This window comes from Varanus komodoensis, unplaced genomic scaffold (genome assembly GCF_004798865.1).
Source record: "Varanus komodoensis strain SLA01 unplaced genomic scaffold, ASM479886v1 scaffold10, whole genome shotgun sequence".
Taxonomy (NCBI): domain Eukaryota; kingdom Metazoa; phylum Chordata; class Lepidosauria; order Squamata; family Varanidae; genus Varanus; species Varanus komodoensis.
In genome coordinates, this window is record NW_025335269.1 from 12564446 (window position 1) to 12580708 (window position 16263).

A 16263-nucleotide genomic window follows, 5' to 3' on the forward strand; every position below is an offset into this window, starting at 1 on the left:
ATTTGTTGGTGTGCCCAAGTAGCCAATGCATATTTGTGATAGGGATCTTGGAAATGGGAATCCACTGGATTCTCTGGACTTAGCCCCCTGCACTCGGGTCTGCTTTGCAGAAGCCCTGAGTCTGATTTCTGAATGTGTCTGGCCAGTATTTGTGGGGCACTTACTAGGAATCAAGCTCCACATGCTGCTCAAGCAGCATCCCTTTTCATGCCACCTGCCCTTGATGTGGAAGAAGGTTGGCTACATGGGGCTCACCAGGAGCGGAGCCCCAGGTGATCACTCTGCAAGCAGCATCCCTCCTTCTGTGCCAACTGCAGCAGACTTTGTGTCGCTTCAGCTGATGTGGAAGAAGGTTGCAACCTTCCTTCTGTGAGAGCTCATGGACTCCCTCTCAGCTCAGCTCGCTTCACAAAACCAGGTCGAGCACAAGAGGAAGTCTGTGAATACGAGAGGGACAGATTCCTGAAGGTTTATCCCAACCCTAATTTGTGATCTCAAGCTTTTCATAATTCAGCTTGAATGTCAAGCATTTCTCATTCCACATTGGTAAAATTCTGTGTCGCAATACCTTAAACATGTACTTTGTTTCTGTGGCAATGGTCATGTATTTGGGATACATCCTTGGTATCTGCTTTCTTTGAGATTGGAATATATTCACTATTATTTATTAATTAGATGTTTAGCCTGTCCCATTAGCCACAGGTTACAGACAAACATACACAATCAACAAAACCATATAAAACATTAATAACACAATATTAAACTCTTAATCATAAAACAATAAAGGCACACCAATATCGCATCTTAACAGGACCTATAATTATATAAAAGGCATAACCTCAATCTATATTAAAATGTACCACCATTAAAACCAATCTAAGAATTAAAATACTGGTGAAATAAAAAGGTCTTCACCTGGCACTGGAAGGAATATAAAGAGGGCTCCAGGTGAGCTTTTCTGGGGAGCTCGTTCCAAAGTTGGGATGCCACTCCCAAGAAGGCCCTCATTTCCTGAAGAGTGGGCTCCTCCAGAGAGGCTTCAGATCTAAGGGGCCTCATAGGTTCATTTAGGGTCTTTAAGACCCTAAAAGGTACTCCTGTTAGGATCTTAAAGACTAATGTTAACACCTTGAATTAGGCCCAGACCTCAACTGGTAACCAGTGGAGGTGGTAGAGGACTGACTTTATATGGGCCAGTCCTAGTCAGCAGCCTCACTGCCCTAGTCTGTACCAATTGAAATTTCTAGATCATCTTCAAGGGAAGCCCCATGTAAAGCTCATTGCAATAATCCTGATGAGAGGTTAACTGTCTATCCAGATAAGATCCTGTCTGTCCAGATAGGGCCACAGCTGATATATCAGCCTTAGCCGATAGAAGGTGCTCCTGGTCACTGAATCCACATGGAATTCCAATGATAATTCAGGGTCCAAGAGAACCTCTGAGTTACGAGCCCTGTCCTTTATGGGGAGTGTGTCCCCATCCAGAACAGGCAAGATGTTGCCCGTCTGAGCAGACAGTCCTCCCACCAACATTATCTCTGTCTTGTCTGGATTAAGTTTCAGTTGATTAGCCTCCATCCAATCCATTATCGAGGCCAGACCATGATTCAGAACATCTACTGCCACACTGGCTCCAAATAAAAAAGAAAGGTAGAGCTGAGTGTCATCAGAGTACTGATGATCTCACATCCCACAGCTTCTGATGACCCCTCCCAGGAGTTTCATATAGATGTTGAAGAGCATGCAGGATCAGATAGAGACCTGTGAGACTCCATGCCTTAAATGCCATGGTGCAGAGCAATAATTCCTCTGTGCTACCTTCTAGACATGGCTGGTCAAGTAGGAGTGGAACCACTGCAGAGGAGTTCCTCCTACCCCCAGCTCCTCCATCCTGTCCAGAAGGACACTATGGTCAATGGTATCAAAAGCCACTGAGAAGTCTAGAAGACCCAGGGTCACACTCCCCCTGTCTTCCCAGCAAAGGTCATCCCACAGGGTGACCAAAGCAGTTCCCATTCTGAATCCAGGTCTGAATCCTGGAGTTAGCCAGCTCCCATCCACTCAAACGCATTGCCCAAGAAGGGGATTTTAGTGACTGGGTCTATAGTTGTTGACATCCTTTGGGTCCAAGTTGTCTTCTTCTGGAGTGGTCTAATTACAGCCTATTTTCATTGAGTCTGGGACAACCCCCTCTCTTAATGATGTATTCGCAACCTCCTGGATCCAGGTGGGACACTCCCTCCTTGCTTTGTGTGACCAGCCAAGATGGGCAAAAGTTGACCATACAGGTAGTAGGCCAGTCCAATCCAAGCACCTTGTCTACATCCTTAGGCCTCAACAACTGAAACTTATCCATATAACTCAGATCCAACAGTGCCTGAGCTAAGGGAATTGCATTACCATGGAGTCCAACTAGTTAGAGCAGAATGATTTTACCCACCAAGTGCTGCGCATTTGTAACTGAGGTTTGAATGTTCCTTTGATTTCTTGTATCTTCTGGAAGAGGTTTCTTATTTTTCCTGTTTTGTTCTCTTTTATTTCTTTGCACTGGTCATTGTAATAGTTCTTTTGTCTATGCATGAAGTTCACAGAAAAGTTGCATGATTCTGAACCTATTTCTGTCACTTTTTGCTTTTGCTGCTTGCCTGTCCTTAACTATTGTGAGTGTTTCTTCCATAATCCATATAGGATCGTTCGCTCGCTTGTTCGTTCATTCATTCTTTTATTACAGGAATTATCTTTCTGCATTCTGCCTTAGTAAAATCTTTGGTTTCAGTCCATAGTTCTTTTGGTTCATAGTCAATTGAGTTAAGCAATGCAAATCTGTTCTTTATTTGTACTTCACATGCCGTGGGAATGTTATGTAAATTGGCACGATGCTTCTGTTAGTGATTTTTTTCTTAAATTGATTTTTGAGAGTGTCAGTACCATAGGCTGCTCCTAGTCTTGATTTGACAGTGAGAATGAAGTTTCTCCATTTTCTACTTCCAATTACACAATCTATTTGATTTCTGTATTGGCCATCTGGTGATGTCCACGTGTACAGTCATCAGATCAGTTGCCTCAAATATGTATTTGCAATAAACAGATGGCTGGCTTCACAAAACTCTGAGTCATTCTCCTGCTTCGTTTCTGATCGCTAGACAAAGTTCTCCCACAACTTTTGATTCTGCTTTCCCCCTCTATTTTTGTGTTCCAATTACCTATGATTATCCACATGCCTTCTTTTAGTGTGTTATCAATTTCCTCATGGATATTTGTGCGTGCTCACACACACACACACACACACACACACACACACACACACACACTGGTACCTTGGCTCATGAATCTGTTCCATGACTCTGGCTGTGACCCAAATTGACTGTGACCCAAGTCAAATTTCCCCTTAAGATTCAATGTAAATAAGGTTAATCTGTTCTGTAACTATTTTTTTTAATCAGAAATTTTGAAACAAAGTAACAAAGAACAACAAAGTAACAAAGTACTGTACAGTACAGTACAGTGGAGAACACTAATCTAGGTGGTGGGGGGAGATTATTGTTTTGAGGGAGAGTTCCCCTCCAAAAGGACACTGGGGAGATCTCTTTCAGGGGTTTCCTCTCTTCTTTGTCTCTTAGCTGCAGGGTCAATTTTGGTGAAAAATCTGCCTATATTCACTTGTTTTTTCCTGTGCTGCATAACCCTCTGGAAATGAGAGACCACGTTATCGTTCATCAGATTCAACAATCTGTTCATTACATTTATGTTGGGGTGGTGCTTCTCAAAGAAACCCTGGCATGGGTGTGCTCCTGCAGGAAAGACAGGCGCAATCTCGGCCATCTCCCCCCACACCAACCAGCACGATCGCAGCCATCTCCCCACCCCCCCCCCAAGTGGGGAGATGTCCAGGATCGCGGTTGTGTTCATGCAGGGAAGACGTGCGTGATCACGGGTGCGCTCCTGCAGGAAAGACGGGTGCAGCACAGCACAGCCCTGATCACACATGTGTTCCCTGCACAAACTTGACTGTGATAGTGGCCATCTCCCCACTCAGGGTGGGGGTGGGGGTGGGGAGATGGCTGCGATCTTGGCCACCACCCAAAGCGTGACCCAAGTCAAAATTTTCATGAATTTTTTGTTCGTGACCCAAGGCGTTCTTGAGCCAAGGTACCACTGTATATATATCTATCTTCTTTGGCATCTGTTCTTGGAGCATGTACTTGGCATACATTTTTAAATTCAAACTTTTTATTCAAACGTCATTTTAATTGCTAATATTATTTGCTTAATTCTTCGGCCAGGGCGACTTATTTTATACTGTTAATGTGTTTTATATTTTTAGTGTTTTATATTTTAACTGTTGTTTTGTAAGCCGCCCCGAGGCTTCGACGAATGGGGCGGCATAGAAATTTTTGAATAAATAAATAAATGAATGTATTGTTGATACTTTTTTTGAGAATTCTGATTGATATGATTCAGTCAGCCTGTGCTGCATCTTGCCTATTGGAGCCCTTCTGCTTCTTCTGAGGTTTCCATTTCTCAAGTAAAGTACTTTGTGTTTGTCTGACTGCAGATGTTCCACTCCACTCGAGTTCACTCACACCAAGTACTGCAATGTTTAACCACCCCTTTCCTTGCTTTGCATTTTCCATCTCCATTGATTCATGCTCCCCACACTCCATGTTCCACTTGTAGGTTCCATGCAGCTTCAAACATGCCCTTCACCTCTGTGCATCACCAGACCACTATGGTCCTTTCAATTTTGAGCATTATAAAATGCATCCCTCTAACAATTGCCCACTCTGTTCTGCTGATGCAGATGCTCCTTAGTCAATGTCTCAGCATTGACCATTCCGCCTTGGGTGACCCTCTTGGGAGATCAGCCAAAGGAGAGCGAGCGGCATTGCCCCCAACTTCCCTGACACCCTCAGACTCCTCACAATGTTAAGGTGTGCATCCAAGAGGAGGCTTTGTATGTGCACCTCACACCATGAATTCTTCAGGCATTAGAAATATCATAAATTTAATATGAGGAAATGTTGATAGGAATCGGAGTGAAAATTCTCCTTGAGTGTTGTCCTCATCCACCTTCCTCGAGGAGGGGGAATGGGAACATCTAAGAAGCTCAGATGATCTTCAGTCTCTCCTTAATCACTTGTTTTAACAAAAGTAGCCAAGCTAACTATACAGTCATACACACAGCTAGGTTATTGAAATCCCATTTAATGGGATTTAAATAGCAAAACTGCACTTTCCATGTTTTGATATTAAATCATACCTGGAGGACTTATAGAACCAATTATATAACTGTGATGAAGATGCAAACAAATAGGGCAAGATGGCAATCAAATGATGGGCAGCTCTCCTATTTTACAGATTCACTGTCTTTAAGCAACTTTTAAGAATAATGGCTCCATACAGGTCTACACAACCAGTGAGCCAGGAAGTCAAACTCAGACTATTAATAAGCAACAATTCTGCTTTTCTCTGTTCATTGAAGAGAGAGGCTTTTCTCTGCCTTCCTGGGATGACAAAAGATATTCTGTGTGTGCCTGTGTGTGAAGCACCTGGCAGGCTACAATGTAGGTGGTCTGCAGTTGGCTTGGTGCAGTCCCTGACTTTAGCAAAGTAACAATCGCATGAATCATTCTTGTATTTTAACCCCATAAGTCAGGTGTAGGCAGTCTGATGCTTTCCAGATGTTTTGGACTATAGATCCCATCTTCCCCTGCCAGCATGGCCGACAACCAGGGATCATTGGAGCATTGCATTCTATGGCTTCCAAAGGGTGCTGTGTGGTTCACTCCTGATAATTCATGCAATTAAGAGGAAGTTGGCAGAAAATCCTTTCCTGAGCACCAGTGAAAAAAATGGAAATGTATGTATGACAAATAAACTTTAGGAACCATGAAATATCGAATTGGAGTGCTCAGAAAAGTAGGCACCCTTGTTTATTTGTTTATTTATTAGAGTTCCATATTACCAAAATGCCAAAACTCTCTGGGTAGTTCAGAGCAATAAAAACAATTTAAAAACATAAAATGCTGTGTGAAATATGGGACAAAAACTTAAACATTTAAAGCTATAGTCTAAAATAGAAGTCAAAACCAGAGGAAGACCCAGCAGCAGTTCAAAGATTTAAAATACAGTGCAGGATTTAAAATAAACTGATACTTAAATTCTTGGGAAAGTAAGGTCTTCACCTGGCACTGGAAAGAGTACAATGTAGGTGCCAGGCAAGCCCCTGTGGGAGGATCACCACATGGGAGGCCGTGTGGCTCAGGCAAGCATTTTGTTTCTGGCCATGAGCAGGATATGAATAAGTAGTCATCTCTGCCTTCTCAGCCACTTCCCTCAGCTTCCCTCAAGAGCACCCTAAGTATATATGGGGTGGGGGGTGGGGAAGGGGTAGGCGGCCTCAGCAAGGCAGTGTGGCCACTCCAGCTTCCTGGTGGAACATCCTTTCACACTGCGCACGGGACTGGACTAAGAATCTGAGCCTCCCTGGTGGAAAGGTAATGCTATTCGTATCTATTCCTACCGAGGGAGCAGAGGCGGCTTCTTCCTTCTCCTAACTTATAGGTAGGTTTGGTAGCAAGGATGAGAGAGTGATTACTTTTTGAGCAGTTTTGAACATGTTTTGAGCTTTATGCTTGTTCACTTGGGAGGGGTGGTGCAAGATGGCTCGTTGCCTGAGGGGAAGGGAGAGGTGCCATCTGCTCCATCACTTCTCCCCAGTCCTCCATCATATCCTCTTTTCCTCCTCTTCCCTTGGGATCCTTCCTCAGAGGAAGGGAATGTGGTTGACATAGGCATGGAGACCACTGGTGGTACCCTGGTGGGAAGTGATGGTTGGTCCTCCTTCAGGTGGTGTTGAGAGAGACACAATTTTCTATCGCATCCACCACATTCATGGAAGGCATGGCAGTCCTGCTTCCTCATGAATAGACTTGGTCACTCATTATGGACATATTCCCTTTGGGATGCTCAAGCTTCATGTATAAATGATCCTCTGTAGAAACTGTTTCCTGAAAATAGGCTCATTCCTGTCAAGAGAACTAAGCTTGATGCAATCGCTTTATTGTCAAAGGGTCTCTGTCATGGCTTGAACTTGACTCAGGGGCAAATGGAAGGTCTGTGTTTGGTTGGACAGTCCAAGTGAGGAATAGTAATCACTTTCATATGACATTTGAGAAATGTTTTCACAAAGCTGACTAAAGTCAGTTAGCCAATCCCCTTGAATGATGATGTCACCCATTTCTACTTCCTTCATTATTTCTGGGACTTACCCTTAGTGGGCAAGACTGACATCAACAGCAGCTGAGCAAACTGAGTAAATTGACTGAATTTGGTTGTGTATATACGCCTTCAGTGATGACTAATAAGATTCTAATAGCATTTGAAGAAGAAAGGCCCTTTGGAACTGGAAGAACCTTGATTTGAATAGGGGCCACCATTTTAGTTTTACAGTCAAATTATGGCTTTGGTTGGCCAACAGATGCTCCTGGTCACCCACCCCATTAATTAAAAATATAGCCAAAAAATTACCCTGCATCCTTTTCTGATGTATGATTGCAGTTGCAGCTTAATCCCTTCCCATTTGCTTCTCTCTCTCTCTCTCTCTCTCTCTCTCTCTCTCTCTCTCTCTCTCTCTGTATGTTTGTAAGTAAGTAAGTAAGTAAGTAAGTAAGTAAGTAAGTAAGTAAGTAAGTAAGTATGTATCCCCCATCACCATTCCTAATTCCCATTTGCCTGTACTAGAGGAACCGAATGTATCTTTGGAACATGGATTATTTTAACAACACTTAAAAAAAAAAAAAGTTAAACACTGGAGTGCAAAATGACTCTGAGTTAATCTCCAGAAGAATGCTTGTTTTAATTACATTTTCTTTTTTCCAAACTGATAGCGCCTTATAGAAATCCTGCCTGCTATTTAACCTTTGCAAACTTGACCTAGCCACCTGGAAATATTTACCAATTGAACTAAAATGCATTTCTGGAAGTAAGCTGGATGTTTTAGCTCCTGTTGAGAAACAGGATTTCTATTGTGGTCCCAAACCTAATTCTGAGGTGTCTGACAGGTCTCTGGACGCTTGCTATCAGGTTAATGTTTGTATGGGAGACAGGCAAAAACTACGGTGATAACCGAAAGACATACAGTGCTGCCTCGAACTATACTCCTCTCCTCATTCCTTCTTGCTGTGAGGCAGTCAGTTAGGCATAATTCTCTCAGGCAGTTGTGAGAATGCAGCAGCGCCTTAGGAAGTGGTTCCCAGGCCAAGGAAAATTTTATAGGAATTTCTTCTCAGGATCATGAACAACCAAATAAGGCACTTACATTCTGAACCTTCAACATACCAGGAGCTTAAAGCAATGTAGCAGATTGCAGTTAAAATGGGGACATTTTGTGCAGGTCCCCAAAAGAAATCAACGGTCCTAAAGAAAGTCTGACAGAAGCAGAAAAAGGATGAGAACTACTGAAAACAACTGTGATGTATTTATTGACTTACTCCAGTTTTGTGCTAGCCATCAGCAAATTATTGACAGTTTTATAAACTTCTTGCTGCAGGCTGGCATTTGGAAATTCAAGCTGGGGTAGCCCACATGTGTTCAGGTCGGCATGTTTAACTCGGGGACGACTGATTGCTATAGGGTTTTATCTTCTCTCCTGTTTCACAGGATTATTGGACATCGGGGCAATTTTTGGTCAGCACTCTAAAAGCATGCAAATAACTGTATCTAAAACTGCCATGCGGGGATGTCTCAAAGTCCTCTGGAACAGGAAAGCTGATGGCATAAACATACAGGAGTGCGCTGATGGGGAAGTCCGTGCTCTGGTGCCCTCACTTCTTACACAAAACGACTGGACTGATGAGAGAAATCTGTTTTTAATGATGCTGATAGGAGAACACCTTCCTCCTGAAGGTGGCAAACTAGCAGGCTCCATGACGCATGGCCCTGTCCTCCAAAACCTTGCTCCCACCTCACAGACCTGTCTACTTTGCTCTGCATCTTGCTAGGACCAGGCCATGTTATTTCAGTAACCCTTACAACAATCCTGTGAAGTAGGCCAGTACTATTACCCTTTGTTGCAGAATTGGGAGGACATAATGAGGTGCCAATGGTCTCTGTATGGATCCCTAGTGCCAAAGTTGCAGCTGAGAGAGAGATCTGAAGCAGAGACTTTGTGTCTCACCAATGTTTATGTTCTTAGCTATTGGGCTACCTGGGAGCTTGGTTCTATCACTTCCAGCTACCATTTGGAATGCCTAAGATTGATGTCAACTTCCATCCAGAATATAAGGCCAAACATCTAGCTTAGCCTCTTAGTCAGGGTCAGAGGTGCCTGGACAAATAAGCAGAATTGTGGCCTTCTTCTGGATTGGGACCCTAGTATGGCAGCGGGATGCTTAAATCTGTTGTCTGCCACTGTGTGCTTGGTCTGGATTGGGCCCTCTGTGTTACATAGTAATCCCTCTGCATCTAAGCATGGGGCTATGTGACTAAGCTCATGTGTAGTTTAGCCGTAAGGTATACAAAATTTGTGGGTTTTGTTGAACTATAAACATACTTAAAATAAGCATATTAAAATCAGTGGATCTTGTTAGGCATAACTGATTTATGTCCCATGGATTTGTTTGGTCTCACCTGACTAAATCTGATTCACCCCGATGCCCAGGAGGGCAAGGACTAGGATCCCTCTGTACCTAAAGTTTAGAAATCTGAAATTGTGTGGCAGGATGAACCAGTTGTCCATGAGAAATCACTCTGCAAGGCAAAGTGTTTTATTCATTAACTTATCATCTTAAGCAGGTTTTGGTGTACATTTTTTCAGATACATGCCTGGGAGCAGGGAGGGAGAGTTAATGGTTGGGGAAGTGTTTCTAGTTTTCTGGGATCAAAGCTGACCAATAATAGCAATATTAATACTCAGCATTTAACAAAGCTCTTTAATCTTCAAAGCATTAACCGGGACTGACTGGCCGGCTGAAGAGATTACTAATGATGGCCTGTGCTGTGAAACTTCTGCACATTGAGATCAACAGTTTAGCTCCAACAAGAGTCAGGAGTGACTCCAGTGACATGTCCAATAACAATGTATTGGTGATAGTTTTGCTAACTGACTCACTGTTCAGCTAGCAATGAACTGGTTTCCAAATCTTAAAGCCATGATTGACAATCTGTTGAATCCCATGTGTGTGTGTGTGTGTGTGTGTGTGTGTGTGTGTGTGTGTGTGTGTGTTTAAATCAGCTGTGTGTGGGGGGATTACTTTTTCATAAATGGGGGGGGGGGAATGGAGCCAGCCTGATGTCTCCCTAACTTTGACTTTTTTGCAAATTGGTAGATAACGTTCATTGACAAGGTGGTGGCATTTGTTTCTAGTCATACAAGAAGGAAACAGGAAGCTGCAAACAAAATTAATCAATGCAAATCTGTTTGCTGGAGAATTTCTGAGCTTAGCTTTGCAAAGGATACTGTATTTCAACCTTGATCACTGACCCTGCATGGGCAGTAACAAAGAAGCAATTAAAAGATATGTGCATGGCCAGACTGATGAGTCCTGTTTGCACACAAACACTTTATTCTGAGCTACCTTATCTCACCCCTCTTAGCAGGCCACGGCAGAGTCACCATGAGGGCATGATAAATGGACCAATAAACGGACAATGAAGAAAGAAAAGCTGTTTGTGATTTCATGCCTGAAGCGTTTATCTACAAGGAAATGATATACTACAAAAATGACCAAGATGGCTATCCAGGATCCATTGATTTATGTAGGCCTCAGTGCAGAGTGCCCATTAAGCCCCACCCCTTTCCCCCAACCTTGGTTCATTTGGTGCCACGTCTGCTTTTGTGCACTGTTTCCCCCATTCTTAAAGGTTAAAATGCCTTTCCGGAGGCTTAGTTCCAGGTAGTGGCATGCATGATGAGGAGAATATTGGACTGGGAAATCCAGGTTCTAGGTCCCACTCAGCCAAACTGCTCACTGGGTGACTTTGGACCAGTCACTTGCTCTCAGCCTATTCTACCTCACAGGGTTTTTGTGAGAATAAAATAGAGTGGAGGAGAACTACATAAACCACCTTGGGATCCTTCAAGAGGAAAAATGGGCTATTGATGCTCTATACTAATAATATGCTGGCATTTTCTGACAGTGCTCACATCAAGAATGTGGCTCTGAGAAATGTAATTTGGTCTTTGGGCTGAAAGTGGTTCTTTACTCCAGATTTAGGGACATTTTGAAGCCTGGACATCTTGAAAAATCTAGTATGTTTCTCATTTGGATGTGTCAACAAGGAAGTGACACTTGCCAATTTTGCTGAATGCAAAGGAGCATGTGGAAATAACCACAATAATATCCATGTTTAAAGAGCAAAGCAATTCCCAGAAGCTAAAGGGGACTGTGGCATTACTTTGAATAACTTCCCTGACTTTCAAATCAGGTAGCATTTTCACCAGCAACAATGATAAGCAGGAGTAAAATGACACCAATAATATACAGAGAGTTCCTGTAGAAAATTGTTGTACAGATGGACACTTGCCAAATCGTATAGCAAAATATCTTTGGACGTTGGGAAAGTTCATGTGCTGTAGATCTGGATATGAACTTTGCAGCTGTCCCCTCTATCTGTAGTGGGCAGTGCAAACACCTGGGTCTAAGCATTCTTGAACTCTAGAGGAATTCAGTTCTACATTCAGATCTGCAGCTCTCAAGTCTTCTTTAGTTCCTGCTAATGAGGCTGCAGGGACACACAGTCCAGAAATACATTTTCACTAACATTTTTAGATTCTTTTCTCTCTCTCCTAGAAATCCTCTTAGCATTCCTTGCTTCACTGAACAAATTCCATTGTGTGTATTCTGTTTGGGCCAAAATGAGAATTCCAGAGCCAAACACTAAGCTGTATTCCAGTATTCTGTAAATCCACCAAGTTTGATGAAGCTTCTCTGGATTCAGTGGTAATTGGAAGCTATACTAGTTAGCTAATTAAGAAAGACAACACCGTGTACATTTTGGGTTTAGGCTTGGTGGAGGAACTATTTACTCCCACCCCACCCCTCAACAACCTAGGATTAATTCATTTTCATTGGATTAAAGCATTCAGCCCTTTTTGAATATTGATTAAATACATGGAGAAGAAGTAGCCTTTGCAGCTCTTAAGGTCCACACATTCACCAGAAGTTATGAACAGAAAATGAATGCATGTATGCTTGAGACACATGACTGGCAAACCTTGCCCTTGTAGCTTCTCACCTGTGTGGGCAGTTTATGTACACACACTTGTACATGTATACACTTGTTCAGACTTTTGACTAAATGTGTGCTGTCTGGAAGCAGAGACAGTAGATACAATTCTAAACATCTGAAGAGATGAATAGGCTACAGTCTCAAGTTTAGTACTCCACCAGTGCTAGAAGTAGGGAATAAGGAGAGTTGGGGTTAAGCTCTGAAAACCTGGAGCAGTTTCCCCAAGCTGGTGGCTTTCAGAGGCATTTGGACTGCTACTCCCAGAATTCCCATCCAACAGGGCCACTGACTGGGAATACTGGGTTTTGCAGTCTAAATGTGCCTTTACACTGCAAAACACAAGGTTGGAGAAGGCTGGTCTGGAGGATGTTGTGGTGGATTTGGCTTAGAAAGCCAGTTTTCAAACTGCCACCTTGGAGAAGAAAGCATGAAACATTGAAGAGCAAATACTTCCAACACTGAAGCTAAGATAATCTGGAATCAGTGGTGGAAACTCTTCTGCTGAGAGTGTACCCCAGTTTAGTAGTAACCAGCTTAAATGCTGATTGATGTTTATCACATGAATCCTGCTCTGACTTCAAAGTACACAGAAAGCTTTGTGATTTCATGCTAGCTTACTAACCAAGGCACGAGAAAAAAACCGAGTCTATCCAGCTGATTAGGTCTCAAGACTTGACAGGGTTACTAGTGTTTTTCCTGCTGCGGCTCCTGTGTTTCTTAATAACACTATAAGAAATTCATTAGCACCTGGCATGAAATTGCTTCTTTGACTGATTTTGAACCTCCTCCGAAAGAGTTAATAGCACAAGTCTACAAAAGAGGGTGCACTGGCGCCCTCTGCTGGAGGGAAGAGCAGATGCCCATGGGCGAAACCCCATTTTTGCCTCTCCTCCAAAAAAGTCAGGTGGGCCCAGGGAAATGCATCAGCTCCCAACAGAAGCTCATTAATATTATTGTGCCAAGGTGAATTGAGAGCAAAATATTAGCTGGTGTCACATGAAAATCTACTCTTGATAAACAGGGTAGAATAATCTATGCACATGTACCAGGGATCAAACTCCACAGTGGGATTTACTTCTGAGTAAGTAAGCATAGGATTGGGCTCCTAATACATAGAAATTACAGAGTGTGTGTAATATATTGTGTGTGTGTGTGTGTATATATTTGTAAATATATTGAGGCATTTTGTGTGCATGATTTAAGGAGCTTCCAGTCTCTAACATTCCATTTCCATGGAATATGCGACCAGCAAGAACTGTAAGATGGCAAGTCTGAGGGAACAGGCAAATTTCACATGTGAAATTCAGTGTGATCATTAGTCATGATCTCTGGGCATTTCTGAAGGGAAATGTTAATTTGATAATGTTTTATTCTCTAATGGGTCTTCAAGGGAAAAGAAAAAGCAGAGTATTATAATTTATTTTCCTTTTATGAGAACAAATAGTTAAGGCAAGCACCTTCAGTTCTTTACATGATATCCTTGATTCATACACAATTGTACATAGTATATAAACTTAAAAAACTCCACAAAACTCTTTGCGAATAGATTTCAAACCTCCCCCTTGGGACATCTTAAGCACTGTGACTGCGAATTGCATTTGTGTCATTCTACCTAAATAGAATGCCATCTTCTGTATCACCTGCTTTATGCTCTCATATCTTCCCATTTTATTTTGCTGTGAAAAGAAACCCTATCTATGGAGGCTAAGGTGCAAGAAATATTATCTGTTTTCATTATTAAACACTCACTATTAAACATTCATTATTAAACATTGTTCAACATTACATTACTAAACACTATTAAATCTTTCGTTAAACATTATTAAAACATTAAACTCACATTGTTTCCCAGTCTGCATGCCTGCAGAATTGACTAGGGATAATGGGAATTGAGGTTCCACGCATCTAGAGGATACAGGCTCAGGAAGTGATGTTGTACTTAATGTATTAGAGCAGCCTTCCTCAACCCTGTGACCTCCAAGGACAGGCAGTGTCACATAGTGGTTAGAGTGTTGGACTGGTTCTCACTCAACCATGGACCTTGGGACAAGTCACTGTCACTCAGCCTAACCTACCTTGTGAGGATAGAGAAGAGGAGAAGGATTAGATTAGCTAACTTCATTGCAGAAAAAATGGTGGAATATAAATATAATAAATGTTAGAAGTGTAGGTTGTGTTCCATAAGAGTCAGTGTGGTGCACTGGCAGGAAGTGCAACCTGAAAACCGAAGTTCAGATTTCTATTCCTCCATAATGCTTGGACTAGTTACTTTTCCATAGACTAACCTACCTTACAGGGCTGGTTTGAGGATGAAGCACAGATATCACAGGCATGCAACAAACTGCCCTCTGACAAGTCAGAGCCAGTGCAGTCAACACTGACTGGCAGTTGTTCTTTGGGATTTCAGGCCTTTCCAGCCCAACCTGGTGGTACTGGGGATTGACCCTGAGACCTGTGTGTGATGCAGGTGCTTCACCACAGAGCTGCAGGCCAGCCCCTCCCCTCCCCTCCCCTCCCCTCCATGGAGGCTGCCTTAAGCTCCTTGGAAGGAGCCTGGGATAAAGCTGTCCATTTGCTGCAGAGAAAACATCAATACAGATAATCATGTTTACAGAGCAAGAGGTTTTTTAGAGCAGCAGTTCACAAAAGAAAATGTCCATGCCCCAAGTAGCTTACCTTCTAGGTCAGCATGCTGGCTGTATTTTATTGTCAGAAGTTTAAATCTAAAAGTCATTGATGTGGTATGAGAAAACGAAGCTGATACCACAAAATCAAAAGGTTCTCCATGTTATGTGTCCACCTTCCGCATCAGCAAGAGGAGAGAAGAGTGACTCTCATCTAGCCTTTGAACTGAGTTCTTATCCCCAGATAAACTTCTTTTTAGCAGCTTGCTAATTATGGCTGAAAAAATGGGCATTGTATGTCATCATGTAAGCAACAGTTGTCACACGATCAGGAAGACAAACTCTAATTGACTGATTTACTTAAAAGTAAAAACAGAGAACTTCTGATGTTAAGCTTGTGGCCCATCTTTTTCAAGGCAATTGTGGTTAAAAATCATGTACAACGGTGCAAGATTCAAGCAGATTCACAGCATGATGGCCTAGCAGTGGCTTTTCTAGTCACTGCTCTTCAGAATGAAGCAGAGAGATGCATATACCCCCAGTCCTTTTAGATCCAGGGCTTCCAAATCCATCAACACATTGTGCAACTCCTTCTGGGTGATTAGAAGAGTGACAAAGGTCGCAATGCCATGAAGGCATAAAACGGGAGAGCTTTAATGGGAGACCGGTCTCTGGCATATCCTCATTGGTGTTTTGTTAGGCTATGCCTGGAAAACACAGGGATATGCCTGGGGAAGGAACAGACATTTCTGAGTTCCTCCAGTGTTCACATTTCAATGCTCAAACAAGAGCATTTGGATTACAGCTCTGTGAAATGAGCAGTGGTGCTTTGGATTCCCAGTTGTGAAGCAAATTGCTGTCATCAGTCAGGTCACCTTTTCTAGTGGGAAGAAGTAAAAATAAAGCAGTTTCTTTGTATGGCTTGGCAGAGCTGGATGACAGCTGGTGTGGAGGCTTGTTTAAATGGGTCCTTCCGGCTCATTGCCAGCAGGTGCTGCTGTAGGTACAGGAGAAGAAGACAATGAAATTCACAAGGGAAAAGATGATGAGGGAAGGATGGGGGTGGAGGGGGGGAATCTGGAGAGAGAGAGAGAGAGGAACATGAAAAAAATTAGTCATCACATTTAGCACTCATTAGGCATTTGAAAAAACTGCATTCCACCTCCCTGAGGGAATAAAGAACCCGGTCTGAAATAAATAACAATGATCTTCTCCACCATTTATCTCCCTACCTGAGCCATCGTATATCTTGTTTCTGTGATTGCCTTAAAATAGCAGACTCCAAAAGTAATTTTATGGAAGCGGTCCCAAGCCCACATAGCTAAATCCCCTCGTACAAAGGAGGTCTTTCCATCTGGCCTATGGACCGAGCCATGCAACCCAGACCACAGGAAGGCATAAACTGGGA